The sequence below is a fragment of the Elgaria multicarinata genome, chromosome 16 (genome assembly GCF_023053635.1).
Source record: "Elgaria multicarinata webbii isolate HBS135686 ecotype San Diego chromosome 16, rElgMul1.1.pri, whole genome shotgun sequence".
In the NCBI taxonomy this organism is placed as follows: Eukaryota; Metazoa; Chordata; class Lepidosauria; order Squamata; family Anguidae; genus Elgaria; species Elgaria multicarinata.
Genome location: NC_086186.1, coordinates 2838666 through 2858873, shown reverse-complemented (window position 1 = coordinate 2858873; position 20208 = coordinate 2838666).

Genomic DNA, 20208 nt, shown 5'->3' with positions numbered 1-20208 from the left:
CATGCCTGGGGCTTTCAGCAGGGCATGCTCACATGTTTTGTGGGCAAAGACAAAGATCTCATACAACCCTAGTTAGTGCACACCTCCAATTTCCAGCCTGGGGGTGGGAGTGAGGAAAATTTTGGGATTCAGGCTACTCTCTTAATCTCCCAACATAAGCCCTTGGTCCCTTTATGAACCTCCATGATGAGCAAATAATGAAGAAGAAGAAGAAGAAGAAGAAGAAGAAGAAGAAGAAGAAGAAGAAGAAGAAGAAGAAGAAGAAGAAGAAGAAGATGATTATTCAACACCTTCTGAGGAAGCAAATCCTAGTAGCACATGGCTTGAGTGGGCAGTGTGTGAAAGGGCCAAAAGAAAAAGATTCTAAGAACAACAGTAACATTTGGATGTATTTAAAGAAATCAGAATGCATGTCATGTAGCATTTAAAAAGTAAAAAAAGACACTCTCTAAAAATTGCAAAAGACATAAAAATGAATATTCAAGATTACTGGGAGCACAGTGTGTTCTATTGATTTCAATAAGGTTTACTCCCAGGTAAATGAGTATGGGATTGCAGCCTTAAGCAGAACCATGGGGAGGAGTTGAATTAAAATCCAAACCAGAGAAGAATTCAGGGCTTGCAATTAGGGATGGGGGGAAATTTTATTTTGTTCTCATTTTTAACTGAAGTGATTCCATTCACACTTCACAGTTCAGGATACAGTTATCCTCCAGATTGCCCTGAGTCTCAGAATTTTGTGACGCAGTTCATAACTTGTACACAAAAATGCATCTATTAAGGAAAGACGCATATAAAATGAATATATTGGGGAAATTGCATGCAAAATGTATCTGCTGGGGGGGTGCACACAAAAATAAATAGAAATTTTCAGGTGTGGTTGGCTGTTGTTGTTTTAATAAAAAATAATCATCACAGACTGATGTGGAAATTGGACGGAATGGGCTTATGATTGAATAAGTCAGTTACCCTGACACAGACCAGAAATAGACCGATTCATCTATCCTTAGCTGTAATGCTCATTTTATATTGGAGATGACCATTATGTGCCTTTGAGACTTTACAAGGCCCCCACAAGACTCATATTTCTGAACTACGAAACATGAATCTTAGTTACTCCTTGACAAAAAGCCTAATTACAGAGACTTTGATGATTTATGCCTAGCAGGGTGTGAGGAGAATGTACACAAAATGCAACAGCCCTCTGACATGGAGTCAGAGCCAGGCCTCCTCAGAGCAAGGGAGGCCAGAAGGAACAGAAAGCTGTCCCATGGCAGCGCACACAACCCTTGTGACCCTAAGAAGAACACTTCCAATATGAATTTACCTACACTACTGAAGTCTTCTATAACCATTGACTGGAAGGAAAAAAGTTTTGAGCCAACAACGGCAAGTACTGGAAAGCCGCCACTAATGTTCTTGAAGTTTGATTTCTGCTATAAAACCTATCGTTAGGGTGAGCCTGAAACACCTTTCATCCCACTCTTATCCATACATTTGGCATCATTCCTCAGCTATTGTTTGATAAGTTGCTTGGGGTGTGGGAGGAAGGAGCAGGTACCTATTGTGCATTCAAATTCGCAACCTAAGGTGGACATCATTCCTCTGACCTGCGCCACTTTTGCTCAGATGCAGACCTGAATGCTCTGCCCATGTGAAGAGGTGTTGGCCTGGTTTCCTTGGCAAGCGGAAAACATTTATCTTCCCCTTGTGTTAGGGCCATGGGCAGCAATCTGGAGCTAAGGATGTGCAGAGGAGCAAAAAGGGAGCTGAACGTTCTCCAAAGTCCATCTCAAAACTCATTCCATGTCCGTATCAGGCTGTGACCTTTGGTTTTGTTTCAATTTCCACATGAAAATTTGAAGGAAAAGTTGGGAAAAAATGATCCTCATAATAAATTATATTTAATGAACTAATGCATTCCTTCAGTTTACAACTAGGGATGTATTAGAAGTATGTTTGGAAATGTGTTGGGGTTAAAATAAAATAAAAAGCTCACCAAAATTGGCTTTTTTTTCTTATTTCCCAGTACCCATTAAAGCCATCTCCTCCCCCAGTCCCCCTTTTGAACCAAAATAGGCAGCCCCTGAAAATTTGCCATAGCACTACAGAACAACGACAGGGATAACTTTCCATCCATTTTTGCATTTCCTTAAATTGTAAAATCTTGGGACTAGTTAGGGTTAACTAGTTAAGCTCAGGGTTAGGACTAGTGTTGTTCTCCTACAAGTGTTTTTCAATGTGTGCAAGTTACAGCCGTAATTTGAGCAGATTTACATTGTTTGCACAAATTGCGCAAAGCATGTAAATTCGCATAATTTGAGCAAATAGAGATTTGCACAAATTACAGCGGAGATTTTTTAAAAAAATGTTAGAAGTCCCCAGAATTTGGGGGAAAGGTACAGCTTGGCTCACAAATACAAGGTGAGTTGGGTGCACTGTGGTGGTCCACAAGCCCCCAAAGGGGGGGATTTTCCCAGCATCCTGGCTATCTCAGTTCCTGCTCCCTTGGGTATTAAAAGATAAATACAAGTTGTGTAACTGTAAGGGACTGAATAGCAAACAGACCCATCAGCTGCTCTTTCATCAGATAGCCTCCTTGCTTGAGTATCAGGAAATGGTACCATTTGTGCCTGCGTTGAGTGGATTTGAAAAGGAAACCACTTAGTCAGCCCATGTGGTGGGTGACTCCCCCCCCCCCAACTGAACATGCATTCTTGAATGCTGGTTTGCTTTAAAAAGCTCTGCACAGGGTGAAGGGCAACATTGCTTAGATTTTACGAGCACTTAGGCAGAGTGGGTTTATAGGATGGCCCCCCGTTTGTAAGCTCATTGTTGTCAAATTCATACAATGCAAGCAGCACAAATGTTGCAACGCTTTTGTTTGTTTGTTTGTTTTTATTTAGCCTTTCTTTTGAAAAATATGTTTCCTGCCTTGAGGTCTGCACCAGTTGCAGACATCCCCAGCCAGGTAATAACTCCCACCAGGGGCTCTTACGTAAAGCCTCATTTTTTATCATTACCCTTGAAATTAATGGAAATGACGTGGCAGCCATCTGCCTGGAAGGACGGGTGATCAGTTTCCAGAGTGATTGTGCAGCCTGCTGGGATAGCGTCCGGGCCCAGTTTATTCTCTTTTATCCAGTGGTCTTGACATAACTCTTTGTCATTACATCCTCACAGGAGGACGTGAAAAGGAGAATGCACCATCCATCCTGGACCATGGCTTTTATTTATTACTAGCAAAATGCCAAGAAATGTGCCGATCACTAACAAATATATTCATTGAAATCAATGAATGCCTAATTTCAGTGTCATTGATCCAGTGTCAGTGGATCTACTCTAAATATGACTAAGCCTGGACCCAACACACTGACTTTGGGCTTCTTTTTTATTATTATTTTGAGCAGATTGCTTGTCAAATCCTCCTCCTCAGCCCCCCTTTTTGGGAGAGTATTTCTTGTCTACTACAAGACTGAGATACTTCTAAATTAATTCAAACCCTAACTTGCCATTATGCAGAGCTCTTTAGCTTAATATAACCAGACAGATGAAGAAAGGCATTAATGCAGTCTACATTCCCAACTGTTTAGCTTCCTTTGACTAGACTTAACAAGGAAAGAGAACTCTCTCCCCTCCCTTTTTAATAGAAGAGAATTATAGCTTTGACCTTGACTAGATACATTTCCCCTCCCTTTTTCTTCCCAAAATATTCAAGTGAGAAAGATCTTTGCTTAAACAATTTATGCTCCATGGATAGATTTATTCTACTCAGCTGCTAGCCTCAAGAAAGCCCTGCTATTCTCAGTGGCATTTTTTCCCAGCCATAGTAAATCCTCCATGATGAATTTGGTGAGATTTATAACTGCTCACAAATAAGGTTGCCAACCATCCACTATTTTACTAGGTCCAGCCACTGAAGCCGCTGCTGGCAAGTGACTATGACCAGGGCCTGTGGGCTAGTCAGCATCAGAGCCTGCCTGGCCAAGATGGCTTTTGATTTAGTACAGCCACGTCTAGATGCGCCAGGCTCCACCTACGATTCCATGCTGGCTCTCTTATAAATCCACAAAGTACCAACCTAGCTCTTCAGATGCATCCCAAATTCTCGCCCTATGACTTTCTCTTCCAATTTTGTTGGTAGCTCCCAATTCCTTCATCTTCCTTTCAAAAAAAAAATTCTGTTCATTTGTTTCAAAATTTCCAAATGTTGCAGAACCACAGGGCGTGCACCATTTGCCATGGAGAAATACAATACAGTTCAGTATTGACAATAATTTATCAATATTCAAAAAGTTCTTTATATTTGGAACACAAAGAACTTGAGATTGTTTTATTTTATTTTGTTTTTTAAAAAAATGGTTGTAGGAGAAACTGAAATGGAAAGATGCGTTCATTCAGGCCCAGGGCTGTGAGTACTTTGCTCTTAGAAGTCTGGATTTGAACAGAAGTCCATTGCTGGAAAATCTAGATCTTTTTTGGCTCGACAGCATCCTCTAACATACACGACTCAATTTGTGTCTGCAAGCTGGGCTGTGGGACGTTCCCCCCACACTACAGGAACTTTTTTGAATGCTTGTGGGGTGGGAGAGAGTTTCTACAATTTGTGCAAATTCCTACACCCAGTTTCAAGCCAAAAGTTCTCAGCTGGGAATGTTGGGCTTTGTAATAATTATCCCAGCAAAGATCATAAATACCCCTTATCTCATTGCACTTTTTCTGAAGTGTTGAATTCATTGCTCCACATGATGACATGCTGCTATGGCAGGATCTACACTACTGCTTTAAAGTGCTTTATAACAGTTTTTACAACTGTTGGGGCCCAGGACACATGCCATAGACAGTTGTCAAAATGGTTATAAAGCGCTTTAAAGCAGTAGTGTAGATCCGGCTGTAGAGATGAGCAGATCTGTCAAATCTGTGACTTCTTCCATTTCACTGCATGTCTCTATCGTGGGGGGAATTCTGTATGTATTGGGCCCATTGGCGAAAGTATTTTGCGTGCATTTTAGAAACGTATGCATGGTTTTTTGTTGGTACATTTCCCAAGCACGTGCATGTTGTTAAACACAGTTTTATATGTATAGATTGGCCAGGTTGGAAGAGCGCCTTCAGGTACTTGTGGGTCCCAAGCTGTTTAGGGCTTTTAAGGCAAGAATGCCTTACACAGCTTTCCCCCACCTGGTGATCCTGAGGCACGTTGGATTGCAACTCCATCTTCGCCTTGCCCAGCCCAAAAGCCACTCCAACCATTAACCCAGCAGCACCTGGACGAGTTTTGTTTCAACTCCTGCTCACATCACATCAGGCAAAAAGCTGACATCAAGGGTAACATGACGTCTCCTTCCCACCCCTTCAAAAAGTAGTGTTTGTAAGTCTTTGGGGGAGGGCCGTTCTTTGTTGTAGTTTGTGTGATTATGCTAATTAACCTCCTCTGGTCTCCGTAATGAGAAATAACCTTGAAAATTTAAAAGCAGCAGGTGAGATCACTATCCCCAAATGTGCAAATCTGTAATTTTCACCAGGGATCTAAAAGGAAGAAAGAAAGAAAGAAAGAAAGAAAGAAAGAAAGAAAGAAAGAAAGAAAGCTGTTTTGTCAAGATGATCAGAATTACACTGTGTCCCTCGAGACAGTTCAGTTTATTATTATTCATTATTATTTATGCAGAACAACCAATTGTTGTTGTTATATTTGCATGACATGCGGTGATAGTCCTACATTAGCACTATCACTGCATGGCATGGTTTCAAGTGTTTCATGAGCAAACAAGGAGAGAACCAGTGTGGTGCAGTGGTTAGAGTGTTGGACTGGGAGCCAGGAGGTCTGAGTTCTAGTCTCCACTTGGCCGTGAAGCTTTGGACCAGTCCCAGACTCTCAGCCCAACTTACCTCACAGGTGGTTGTTGTGATGGTAAAATGGAGAGGAGGAGGAGGATTATATATATATATGTGGCCTTGGGTTCCCTGAGCCTCGTGTGGCGCAGAGTGGTAAGCGGCAGTTACTGCAGCCGAAACTCTCCCCTCAGCCTGAGTTCGATCCCAGCGGAAGCTGGTTCTCAGGCAGCTGGCTCAGGTTGACTCAGCCTTCCATCCTTCCGAGGTCGGTAAAATGAGTACCCAGCGAGCTGGGGGAAAGGTAACCGTGACTGGGGAAGGCAACGGCAAACCACCCCGCTACAAAGTCTGCCAAGAAAATGTCAGCAAAAGCAGACGTTCCTCTAGGAGTCAGCAATGACTCAAGTGCTTGCACGAGAGGTTCCTTTCCTTTCCTGGGTTCCTTAAGGAGCAAAAAGGGCAAGATATAAATGTAATCAATCAATCAACAATAATAATAAATAAGGTGTTTACAATGTAAACTGAAAGTGGGGAAGAAAATAGAGGGAGGGAAGGAAGGAAGGAAGGAAGGAAGGAAGGAAGGAAGGATAAGGTATGAAAGTGATCTATTACCCTTCCTTAAGTGTGATTATTTGGAAATTTAATGAAGAGTCATTTTGTACCTTAAACATGAACAGATGATGATGAGTGTTTGCACGATAGAACTCCAGTCTTCATGCTATCCTCCTTCATCAGGTAGCACCTTGGAGAGCTCTTTTAGCATTCTGACTGGTTCTGATTGAAACCCAGAGTAGATTTACTACCCCCACTGACATCGGAGTCACCAGCCCCCACTGCTCTATCTAGCCACCATAACAATCTCTCTATCTAGCCACGATTCTTTCCTGTATTTGAAAGATGGGGAAATGCTTCTTTTTCGATGCTGCTGGCCATCTGCAGTTGTTATAAAAACTTGTATTGAAATAATAATATAAATATGTATTTTAACATCTGCTGTCGCTCGATTAATAGAGGCACCTTATTTTTTTAGTTGCTTAAAATACTTTGTAAATGAATTCATCCGATCCTTTTATTGATCGAACATTACAGCCCTACATCTGTGCAAATTTGACTACAATTATGAGGCAGGCATTACACTGAGTTTTCAGTGGAGATAGATTTTTTTTAAAAAAAATGATGATGATGATAATCAAATAGTAAATTCAGTATGTATCATCATTTTGTGGGGTGGTTTATGATTCATAGAGGAAAACAAATCCATGCAGGAAAAAAGAATTAAATTCTGTGATCAGAATAGAAGTTTGTGGATTTGCATGAATAGATTCAATTTGAATCCTTTCTTCTGATGGTGGATTTAACCCCCATGTCCCTCACCTGCTTTCATTTTCATTTTCTTTTTTTTTAGCTTTCCACTCACCAGGACAGCAGGCAGTGCTCACCTCTGGCAAAGAAGTTCCTTATCAGCTAAGGAATTAGCAGAACAATTGACTCTCTTTTAAGTCTATGCAAACTTTTCCATGCAAGTTAATTGCTTTGTAACCCTGAGAGAAAGAAACATTTATTTAGCAAGCAATCAACCTCTGCATAGAAATGGGAGGGGAGAGAAAGCTAGGAACCCTGGCAGTAGCCATTCTGCTTAGAAATGCAGTTCACACACCCTGGTAAAATAGCACTTTCCTGATAAAATTGCTTTGCATATCAGTGTCAGTTAAGTGGGGTGGGGGAGGGGGAGGAAATATAGGCAGCAGAGTTCATCCAAAAGCACCAGAGTAAGGTAAGGGGGGAGGGCTACCATGTTGATCTTCCTGGATCTCAGCGGCTTTTGATACCATTGAGCATGGCGCCTTACTGGGTTGGCTCTGCGAGACGGAAGTAGGAGGCACAGTGTTACAGTGGTTCCGCTCCTACTTGCGGGACCGATCCCAGAGAGTGGTGTTGGGGGATTCCTGTTCCACCCCATGGCAATTAAGCTGTGGGGTGCCACAGGGTTCTATTCTGTGCCCCGTGCTGTCCAACTCCTATAGGAAGCCGTTGGGTGAGGTCATTAGGGGTTTTGGGGTTGGGTGCCATCGGTATGCTGATGATACTCAGCTCTACATCTCCTTGTTGTCGGAGCTGGGGCTGTGAAGGTGCTGGACCAGTGCCTGGAGGCTGTAATGGGCTGGATGAGGGCCAATAGACTGAAGCTGAATCCTGATAAGACGGAAGCTCTGTGGGTTGGTGGTTCCCGAGTCTGGGAATTGGGTAAGCAGCCTGTTCTGGATGAGGTGGCGCTCCCTCTGAAGGAGCAGGTGCGTAGCTTGGGAGTACTTCTAGACCCATCATTGTCACTGGATGTCCAGGTGGACTCTGTGGCACGGAGTACTTCGGGTCAGCTTCGGCTGATCCGTAAGCCACAGCCTTTCCTGGACAGGGACAACCTAGCCACAGTAGTGCATGCACTGGTAACTTCCCGCTTAGACTACTGCAATGCACTCAACGTGGGGCTGCCCTTGAAGACGACACGGAAATAGCAGCTAGTGCAAAATGCAGCAGCTAGACTGCTGGCGGGTGCATCATACAGAGCCCACATAACACTGGTCTTAAAGGAGCTGCACTGGCTGCCTATACGCTTCCGGTCGGACTTCAAGGTGTTGGTAATGACGTTTAAAGCCCTAGACGGCTTGGGACCTCGATACCTGAGACAGCGCCTCTCCTTATATATGCCTGCCCGAGACCTTAGATCTGTTGGAGGAGCCCTTCTCCACATCCCACCAATGCAACATATACATTATGATAGGACAAGGGAGAGGGCTTTCTCTGTGGTGGCACCCCGACTGTGGAATGCCCCCCCTTGGAGACCCGATTGGCGCCAACATTGATTGCATTTTGACGCCAAGTAAAAAAATGGCTTTTTAACAAAGCCTTTGATGGTTAAACTCACTGGCACATTGTTTTAACTGCATCTATTGCTTTTAAATTATATATTGTTTTAACTTGGATTATGGTTTAATTTGTTTTTAACTGTGTATATTTATTGTTTTATGCTGTATGTTTTTATCTGTACGCCACCCTGAGATCTTAGTGATATAGGGTGGGCTATAAATATTTTAAATAAATAAATAAATAAATAAATAAATAAGACCTTCATCAGGGCAAACTATTATACCCCAAAGCAGTGAGCAAGTTCTTGAGTTCTCCAGAAAACCTTAGACTGATATAACACCTACTCTCTAGGGCTGTGCAAATCAGCAAGACTTGAGCTCACCAAATTCCATCTCAAACCTCAGTCCAAATTATTTTATTATTATTTATTATTATTATCATAGAATCACAGAATGGCAGAGTTGGAAGGGGCCTACAAGGCCATCGAGTCCAACCCCCTGCTCAATGCAGGAATCCACCCTAAAGCATCCCTGACAGAGGGTTGTCCAGCTGCCTCTTGAATGTATCTAGTGTGGGAGAGCCCACAACCTCCCTAGGTAAAATAATTTATAATTTATTACATTTACGTATATACTGCCCCATAGCCAAAGCTCTCTGGGCGGTTTACAAAAGTTAAAAACAGTGAACATTAAAAAATTTAAAACCATCAAAAATATAAAAACAACAGTATAAAAACAACGGTATCCATCTGAAACAACAGTTCTGGGGCCCATTAGAAAACAAACCTAGTGTTGTTAAATGCTATTAAATGCCTGGGAGAAGAGAAAAGTCTTGACCTGGCACCTGAAAGATGTTGGCATCAGGGAGATCATTCCACAGTCGGGGGGCCACCACCGATAAGGCCCTCTCCCTTGTTGCCATCCTCTGAGCTTCCCTCGGAGTAGGCACTTGGAGGAGGATGTTAGATGTTGAGCACAGTGTACAGGTAGGTTTATTAATGATTTGGATGAGGAGGTGCAGGGAATGCTTATCAAATTTGCAGATGACACAAAATTGGGTGCGATAGCTAATACCCTGGAAGACAGAAACAAACTTCAAAGTGATCTTGATAGGCTGGAGTGCTGGGCTGAAAACAACAGAATGAAATTTAATAGGGATAAATGCCAAGTTCTACATCTAGGAAATAGAAACCAAAGGCACAGTTACAAGATGGGGGATACTTGGCTCAGCAATACTACAAATGAGAAGGATCTTGGAATTGTTGTAGATCGCAAGCTGAATATGAGCCAACAGTGCAATATAGCTGCAAGAAAGGCAAATGCTAATTTGGGCTGCATTAATAGAAGTATAGCTTCCAAATCACGTGAGGTACTGGTTCCTCTTTATTCGGCCATGGTTAGGCCTCATCTAGAGTATTGCATCCAGTTCTGGGCTCCACAATTCAAGAAGGATGCAGACAAGCTGGAGCGGGTTCAGAGGAGGGCAACCAGGATGATCAGGGGTCTGGAAACAAAGCCCCATGAAGAGAGACTGAAAGAACTGGGCATGTTTAGCCTGGAGAAGAGAAGATTGAGGGGAGACATGATAGCACTCTTCAAATACTTAAAAGGTTGTCACACAGAGGAGGGCCAGGATCTCTTCTCGATCCTCCCGGAGTGCAGGACACGGAATAACGGGCTCAAGTTAAAGATTCCAGCTGGACATCAGGAAAAACTTTCTGACTGTTAGAGCAGTATGACAATGGAACCAGTTACCTAGGGAGGTTGTGGGCTCTCCCACACTAGAGGCCTTCAAGAGGCAGCTGGACAACCCTCTGTCAGGGATGCTTTAGGGTGGATTCCTGCATTGAGCAGGGGGTTGGACTCGATGGCCTTGTAGGCCCCTTCCAACTCTACGATTCTATGATTCTATGTGGGGAGAGACGTTCCATCAGGTATTGTGGCCCCAAGCCGTGTAGGGCTTTATAGGTTAAAACCAGCACCTTGAATTGAGTCTATTGTGGGCTTTGTTGTTGTTCTTCTTGTTGCTGCTGCTGCTTTAAAGTAGGAACTGGACAAATGCCTCCCCCATCTCTAGCCTCAGCTATTTGTATTTGTTCATTCATCCCTTCCTTTACTCATTTAAAGCATTTGTATATGGCTCTTTGAAAATGAAAAGCAAGTATATAATTGGACACTCAAATATATATTACTGTACAATACATGTGGGAGTTCAAGGCATGTGGCATGCTTCTCGCTAGGCCCCATCTTTGCCCTTCTCCTAAAGAACAGGGACGGGGGCCTGTGCTCTAATATGAGAAGGTGGACCTGTCAGTCACTCACCCACACTCCCTCCCTCCACCGTCCCTTTGATAATCAGAGTTTTAGAGAAATAAAACCAAGAGACGCTATTTGGAGAGGAGATGGAATGTCTGCAACTCTGAGCACAAATTTATAGTGGAGCTGTGTTCTGGTCCAGCTTCAGTTCTGGTGGCTTCAGATGGAAACCCATTTCGCTCTGCAGAGCACTAGAAATGATCCAGAGGGACCCAATTCTGCTTGGATTCCAGGCTTTGTCCAAATCCAATGTGCATCCCTACTTCTCATGCTAGCACTGACTTCCCAATTCCAGGCTTGGATCCCGTATAGTTTGCTCAGACATTGAAGGAATATTAAATATTCTTCCTCTCCACAACACCCCTTTCTGCAGACCTGAGTGCAGCTAATGAGGAGGGGTGCTGTGCTACTGCTGAAGCTTCGAAAGAGTTACACCCTTCTACAGAAGTCAATTTCTGAGGTATCACAGCATTTTTCTATCCTCCTAATGCTTCCAAATCACTTCAGTCTGGCTTTCTATACACACTTGGCTTCAGTCTGACCTTTCTACACACACACACTTGCGTTCGCTTCTCAGCACATGTAGTTGGGCGGAGGGGGGAGAAAAGGAGCGTTAATCTCCTCTGTGCCATGTCCATTTGCTCGGATGGCAGGATTGCACTGACTGGGTAAAAAAGCTGGGATAAAGCCAGGGGAGGCTCTGGTGCTCAGAGCTTACTGTCTTGCAGCTGTAGCTCTGGTTACAAAGAGATGCCAGGATTAAAGCTGGGCTGGGGCCTTCCCTACAGGCAAAGGATGAAGGACTTAAAGGAACTGTGGCAAAACGGCTTGGCCTCTCGAAATATCATAAAACCTTGGTGCTCATTGTCTCTTGCATCAAGCCTGAATCCGGCAGCATCAATTCAGTCATCCTGATCCCATGTTGAATAGCCAAACTGATACAGAAGTGTGTGTTTTGAGTGGAGGTGGAAGGTCAACTGCCCTAGTGCCTGATCTCAGAAGACAGCTGAAGAAGCTCTCCCCCCACCACCACCATTGGAAGGAAAGCCATTAAAAAAGGACCTACTTGGTCAATTTATGATCATAGCTGAGTACATTCTCCAGGTCCTGAGGTTGGAGATGCTCTTCAGTGCCCACTCTAGGTTTTTGAGGGCTCCTGGGCAAGGCAGGCATTTATGGGTCCCGTTCCTCAGTGAGTCGTCTGTCTCACTGCCATGGTCACCAGCTCCCATAGTTCTTCACCTTGCTCCTCATCGTTGCTACCAGTTGCTTGCTTGACAGGCAGAGAGCCAATAGGCTTTGTCCTTCTCACCACCACCATTCCTTGGGGCAGAGTGGGAGGTAGGTGATCAAGCAGGTTGCAAGGAGGAAGAGGAGGAGCAAGTCCGGAGGATGCTTTTCAGTGGGCCCCGGTCTGGAAGTGGAAGTGGGCCATTAGCAATGGGGCCATTTGATTCCATTCTCAGATGTCTCTGACAACCCCACATCCTACATTCCAGCATCTGCACTGATTGGTCTGCAGAAATCAGTGGGGTTCACATCATGGACAAAAGCCATGAGCACCTGCTAACATCTGCAGAGCGACCCTTTGTTCAAGGCGCAGGAGCAGGGAGTGGTACAGAAAACTGGCAACTCCATATGGCAATGTGAAACAAATTGGCAACCCGTTTTGGTTGCATCTGGCCTCCTGGAAAGACAAACATTGGTTGGGCCTGTGCCATAGTGAAAGTGAAGGTGCTGTGGTGTGTGGTGGTCTATAAGAAGGTAAGCAACGTTTATCCCGTAGCTCCTTGGGTGGGGAGGGGGCAGCATTTTTCCTCCAACCACTTTGTCTAGCTCTAAACAAACCTTGGAGCTTTGTGGTTTCCGCTCAATCAATCATCCCCGCCCCTCTCTTTCCCCCTTATTATTCTTTGCTGCTTTCCCCCCCTCCCAATCTTTATCAGTAGCTAATGAAACAGGCAAGGAGAGGCCCAATCCGTACAGTAATTAAATTTGCTTAACGGGTATTCAGTTCGAGTAATGAGAAGTTTAATTCAATGATTAGCTCTCCCTTTCATTAATTAAAAATGAAACAATAGCACAGCAACGGAAGGCTGGGCTGCTCCGCCGGTTGTAGCACAGATGACGTGACAGGCGAAGAAGACGGTGGATGGTTCTCCTTGTCTACATCTTCTGCCCTTCGCCTGCTTCTGTTCCTTTCCACAAAGAAGACTTCTTTCTGGGAACTGCTCTTCCAAGAAGAGTGCATGTCCAGAAGGTTTTTGCCAAGTTTTAGCTTGGCTTTCTGGAAAGCCAAGATCGAAGGTCACCCAAAGGGAGGGTTGTCATCCCATTTCTTCTCACAAAGCCCTTATCTGTCACCTCCAAGAAAAACGGAGAGGTTGTAACATGAGAAGTGGACATATGGAGAACATCTTGACAGTCACAAAACAACCGCACTTGCTCCCAATCCATTTCTGGGCCCAATCCTAAATCTGGTGTCAACCTTTAAAGCTCTAAAACAGGAGTGCAAAACATCAGGCCTGGGGGCCCAAATCTGGCCCTTCTGAATCCACCAGAGGGGCGTGCCGTGCCTCCTCCCCAAGACCATCCCACCCCCTTTCTCCCAAGCATCAATGGTTTGGTGGCTTCCTGGCTCTGGTGTAGTTTTCCCCCATTCTAAGAGGCTGGGATGCCTCTCCTGAGGGTGAGTTACTGCCAGTGAGAGCTGTAAGCTACAACAGGCTGGTAATGTTGGTATATTTACCCACCACTGTTGTCCTGCCTATGGAATGTGCTTCTCAAGAGCTTCTCCAAAACCCAATTTAGCCCTTCCTGAAATTCAACTACACCCCTTACCCTAAAGCTTTAATGGGCTACCTAAAGGGCTGCCTTATTGGCCTGCCTAGATGCTATGATCTGCCTCAAAGGCCCTTGTTCAAGTCTCACCACTTTTTGAAAAAAGGCTGGTGATGACCCATCATACGGGCCTAATAAACTCTTTCAACAGCAAAAACAGCAGCAGCAGCAACAACAACAAACATAGCAGGATAAAACAAATTCAGATGATATCTAAAAAGGTCTGGGATATAAGAAAAGGGTTCCATTTGGGGTCAAAGCTAAGAAGAACAAAACCGACATGTCACATAGCCTAACAGGGTAGACAATGTTTTTTCAGTGAGGGCAAATTATTTTATTTATTTATTTATTTACTGCATTGCCGAAGCTCTCTGTAAATTTATTGAGTAAATTATCCATGGAAATATTAGTGTGCATTAGTGCAAGTGAAAATTTGCACAAATCCCCCCACCAAAAAAAAAAAAAAAAACAGTTTGAAAAACACAAGTCTACAGACTTCGTGTGACTCAGGCAAGGCCTGGTTCTGCCTATTTTCCTCCCCAACAACAGGCCATGAGATGGGTGAAGCACGGTTGTCCATGCTGGGAGCATAGTTTTGCATTGCTTTTGGAGAGGGGCTGTGGATTGTGTGATGGCATGCTTGGCTACTATGTTGACATTGGGGGCAAATGTCACTGTGATTGGTGGGTGGTGACACGGTCATTAGGGCTCCATGAGAGCGTCTGACATCATTGCTATGTCGGCATTTCTTCCCCACCACTCTACTGCCATTGCTGGTGGGGGAGTATAGAAGCCCAAGACGTTACGGTAACAGAGGTATAGCAGCATCCAGTAAGTGGATCGTAGAGTTGGATGCCAAAACTGCCAAAACTGGCATTTTGCACTATCAAGCAACTTTCTTTTTGGCATCTAGGAACATAATGAATAATTCCATGTTTTTATGTTGCTTGCAATTTGTACCATTTATGATTTTCCTAATATCATCATGCAGTTTTCTATTTGATAAGATTACAGGACTGATCTTTTTCTATATAATTAGGAGACACTCTATTATCTCTCACTGCCAAAACTGTAGTCAATATTTTGCAAGCATTGTTCAGTAATGATATAGGCCTGTAAGAAAAGGCAGTTGATGGAACCTTGTTTGCTTTTGCTATTATTACAATACTGGCTCCCCTCCAGGATTTGGGGATGTTTCCAGTATGTAAACATTATTTCGTTGCATCAGTTAGTGGCTTGGCACTGCTGTAATACATGGCAGCCATTCTGTCTGGACTAGGTGCATCATACACATTTAACTTAAAAAAAAAAAAAAAAAAAAAACACCAGAAAACTGCTGTTTATACTTTCTCCCTTGTTCTTACTTTGTCACGTCCCTGAGACCAGTAATAATCACACCCAGTCAAATATTTCAAAAGAACCTTACCTGCTCCTTGCCAGAAACTTGCATGGGCAACCCACAGTAATTTATTGTGAATGGTGGACAAAAGGTAAACTAAGATCTAGTAGTAGGTCTCTGGGGGGTCTACATAAATAGGGAAGGGGTCTTCTAAATCCCAGTGGTTTAACACCAGCATGGGAAATTGCACCATACACACATGCACAAGTCATGGCTGGCCTCCTGCTGATGATTTCTCTCTTAGTTTTAGCATTCTTCATGTGTGAATTGGTTGCTTTTGGCTAGGTTATTCATTAGTTGACTTTGACTAGATGAAGTTTTTTTTATTGTGCACTCATCATTGTGCATTCATTGTCGTTTATGGGTACTTTAGGCAACATCATCATCCAGTTTCTTTCCTGCCTCTCCCCAATAGATCCAGTCTAGTACAACACTCCTGGAACCTCTCAGTACCACCCCTCCCCAACCTGGTGTCCTCCAGATGTGGTGCACTATAATTTCAGTACTCTCATAGCTGGCTCTGGGATCGTGGAAATTGTAGCCCCACACATCTTGGTTAGGAAACAAACAGCTGAGCTTGAGGAAAAAGCATTTCTGGACTATACCAGTTTAGACTGCAGTTGGGTGCTACATGATTAAATGCCACAAAGAAATCTTGGCCACACTGAGAGCCAGTGTGGTGTAGTAGCTAAAGTGTCGGACTGAGAGTCAGGAGATCCTGGTTCTAGTCCCCACTCAGCCATGGAAACCCACTCGGTGACTTTGGGCCAATCACAGACTCTCAACCCAACCTACCTCACAGGGTTATTGTTGTGAGGATAGTCTAAGTCTGTAATGTCTATGTTTCACAGATTGTCAGGCATCTGTCATTGCATCATGAGCTCACTGACAGAATTGGATTTATTTTGTTTTTCATAGACTCATAGACTCATAGAATAGTAGAGTTGGAAGGGGCCTATAAGGCCATGGAGTCCAACCCCCGCTCAATGCAAGAATCCACCTTATAGCCTCCCTGACAGAGGGCTGTCCAGCTGCCTCTTGAAGGCCTTTAGTGTGGTGAGAGCCCACAACCTCCCTAGGGATGATAAAAAAAAAATTCCTGTTTGCAAATGCACACTTGCCATAATGTGTATTTGCACAAACTCTCCCACAAAGTTAAAAGAAAAAAAGGGGGGAAACAGCCCACAAGTCTGTGGAATTTGCATATCTTGGGAAAAGCTGATCTGCAGGGTTGTATTCATGGAAATTTATTTATTTATTTATTTATTTATTTATTTATTTATTTTTATTTATTACATTTTTATACCACCCAATAACCGAAGCTCTCTGGGTGGTTCAATCCAAATTCATCTGAATCCTTTGCAGATTTAGGCACCTTCCTGAGGTATAGTGTTTCTCTTCCATTCTGGAGTGTGTGTGTGTGTGTGTGTTGTGTATACTAGAAATATTTATTCACAGGGGGATCATTCACTCATCCATTTCTCCACCCCACCCCATGCAGGCTTAAGTGGTACTATCTAAGAACTGTTTTTACCATTTAATCAGCTCTTTGCCCACTGGGACCAGTTTACACATTTGGAACAATCGAATGCTAAAGTGTTTTTTTCCAAGCTACAGCACTTCAGAGTTGCCGAAGTGAGAGTAGCATGTCTAAATGTTCCCCCAAAGGAAAAATGCCCTGCACCCATTTAGAAACAGTACTTCATCAAGGGGAAAAGGCTGGGATGATCCACTCTGAGATACTTAGTTCAGGGGAGATGGGGTGTTTTTTCAAGGGTGGGGGAAGCACACTGCAAACACGCAGCTTCATACTTGCTGGGCCCATGCTCCAAGCCTCCGTTCTGTTTCATGTGTAACATGGATCCATCTCCAATAAGGGGAAGGGGCCTAGATTCGGGGCAGCTACGCCATTCAAGCGTGGGCCCCTTGTTTGTGTGGGAATGCTCAGGCCTGGCAGCGCTCTCTCACACACTAAGACTGTTTAGCACCAAGGTTTATTTCCTTGGTGGGGAAAGTCAGCCAAGATGCCAGTCATCTGACTTGAGAATGATCGATTTAAAATACCTATATCCCACCTCTCAATCACACGGATTCTTGAGGTGGCTAGCAGTACGGAAACAGAAATCCATCCTTATAAACAAAAGGCAACAAAATCTGAGCTGTGCAAATGACCTCTTAAAATTCTCCACCCAATTTGTTTGCACAGAAATTGTGGGCAGGGAGGAAGAGAAATTCTCCCACAAATTCTCACAGGGAGGGGTCGGCACTGGCATGTTTTTTAATGTGTGTTTTAAAAGTGTACCAAGTTGGAGAGCCCCGTTCCATATGGTGAGATGTAGGCGTGTACAACTGGAAGATGTCTGTTCTCCTGCCCATGAAATTCTCCACACACACACACACACACACACACACACACACACACACACACACACACCAATGATACTCAGATGGTTGGAGAAGCCTACTGAATTGGGCAGGCAGTGGTTTGGGAGAAGGAGGCTCTCTGAAGATTGAGCAGAGGCAGCTTCTGCTAGTACAGCCCTTCCATCCATGGAAGGCAGACCCTGGACCCAAAACAACCCTCCCCCAAATACACAGACATGTGTGAACTGCAGACTTGGGTGTTCTGTTGGGGACATTGTGCTTTTCAAAATCAAATTCTTTACCAAGAAAATCTAAATTTTTGAGTCTGTAAACATTATTAAAATTAACTATTTGCCCACACATTCTTCTTGTTACATAAGTTCTTCTTCTTCTTCTCCAAGTGCTTGGTCTGATGATGAGAAATCCAGTGGAACCTCCCCAGCTCAGCTGTGTGAGACCCTGTATCCCCCCCCCCATAAGAAAGGGGGGAAAGCAGCGAGGAGGGGGAGGAAGTTGTAATTGACAAATTCTAGGAAGAGTGGAAGTTACATAGCTTCTCTCCTAGTTTGTCCTCCACTCCCAGTTTTGGTCTTCTGTAGTAGCTTTTGTGACACAAACACGCATTGCAGGAACGTAGTGTTGTCCATCGCTTGTCACTCAGATTTAAGACGGAGAGATTTCTCACACTCTAGGGTAGAAATCAGGCCTGGGAAAGTGTGTGTGTGTGTGTGTGTGTATGTGTATGTATTAATTACCTGTGTCTGTTTATTTTTGGCCACTAGGCAAAGGGACAGAACTGGGATTAAAAAAAGAAGAAGCCCAGTTTTGTGTCTTCATGGCTCAGCATCCCAAGACAGCTGGACTGTGGGTGTAGGAGCAGCCTGGGGTTTTGATGTAAACTTAACTACCAGGGGAACGATCTAAAATTAAAAGCTTTTATTTTAGTGTTGAAGCTGCCTCGTCATTTGTCTTTCGCGAATGGATCAGGGCCCCAGTGGGCTAATGGGTTAGCTAATGGCAGAGTTGATAAACAGCACCTCACTTTTATGGGGACTTCTTCTCTTTTGGGCCCCATCATCCAGAAAATGAAAGGACTGCGACTCCCGGTCACAGATATGAACAATAAATGCAATCTGAGCTTTCATTTAAAAGCATCGTCACCAATGACAGCAACAAGAGCAACAACATGTTGTGAAAATTTACAGACTGTTTCTGCTAAAGCAGGGATGGGGCCTGTGTGGCCTTCTAGATGTCGTTGGACTTCAGATCCTTTCAGTCCTCTCCATTGGCTATACTGGCTAGGGCTGATGGGAGTTGGAGTCTAGAAGGCCAAACATTCTCCACCCATGTGGTAAGTTGCCAAAGACTTTGCAGGATCTGCCAGTGTGATGTAGTGGATAAAGTGTGATACTAGGGATGTTAGGGGAATAGTGGAAATTGATGAGCGTTCATTGATTCATACCCCCTCCCCAGAATCCATTCCATCTTTCACCAGCTAGTTGGGGTGGCTGGAGGAGTGTGTGTGTGTGTGTGTGTATGTGTGTGTGTGTGTGTAAATAGACATTTGCATCTTCATCCGTGACTTCTCATGTGACTGAAAGACTTGGAGGACATGATTCATGTCTGACACTGAGCGTAGGTCCAGCAGCACCTCTCAGTAATCATGATATGCCTCTTACATGCCAGAAAGGGGACTTCATATTCTAGATACAGAGTGGGTAAATTATAGCAGGGGGGGGGGGATTTCAGCTCAGCTCTGGGTAAAACCTAGCTCAGATTAAGCTGTGGTTTCTACAGTGATGTGCGGTTGGTTTACCCTCTCCCAAGCGTTGTGTCTGCGCTGTGAGATTCCGTTCATTAATGCATTGTGAAGCATGGTGTGATTGCTGAATGGGAATTGCTCTATAGAGAATGATTGGAGGGCCAGGGAGTGTGCCAGGCTGGGTGAGAGGGAATTCATCTCCGTCTTTTTAGTTTATCAAGAAAGAAGGTGAAGAGGTGACTTAATGATGCTGCATAAGTACCTGCCCGGGTGGGGCGGGGGGTGGAGTGTTGGGAACTGAAGAGCTTTTTCACCCGGAAGAGGGAGGCAGAAAGGAAGCCAAGAGCCTGCATGCCGTTGTCACTTCTCAACAAACCCAAATGAGGAAGGAAGCACTGAGAATGATTCATCCCTCGTTTTGGAACACCTCCCCAAGTCTGGGGGTGGGCTGGCAATGTTCACATCAGATCTCTCAGTCTGCAAAGGATATCGTTTGTGAATGGGATTGAGGGCTTAATAAATCACGGGCATTCCACAGGAGATGCTCACCGACCCGGGTCTTTATTCCTTGATAGCTTTCCTGATCTTGACCTCTGTGGGACCCTTTCTGCACAGCTTTGTTCTGAAAAAGAGAAATCTGCCCTTTCCATCTGTAGCATTTATGAGCGCAAATAAGCTTATCGTTGGGAACAGGCCCTAGACATGGCACCAGGCTCCTTAATCCTAGTTACTCCCTAACACCCTTTAATTGTCTTGTCCCACTCACCGTCAGCATTGCTAAGGAACGGTAAATTAGAATGGACATTTTTCATTCCTTCGGAGCACAT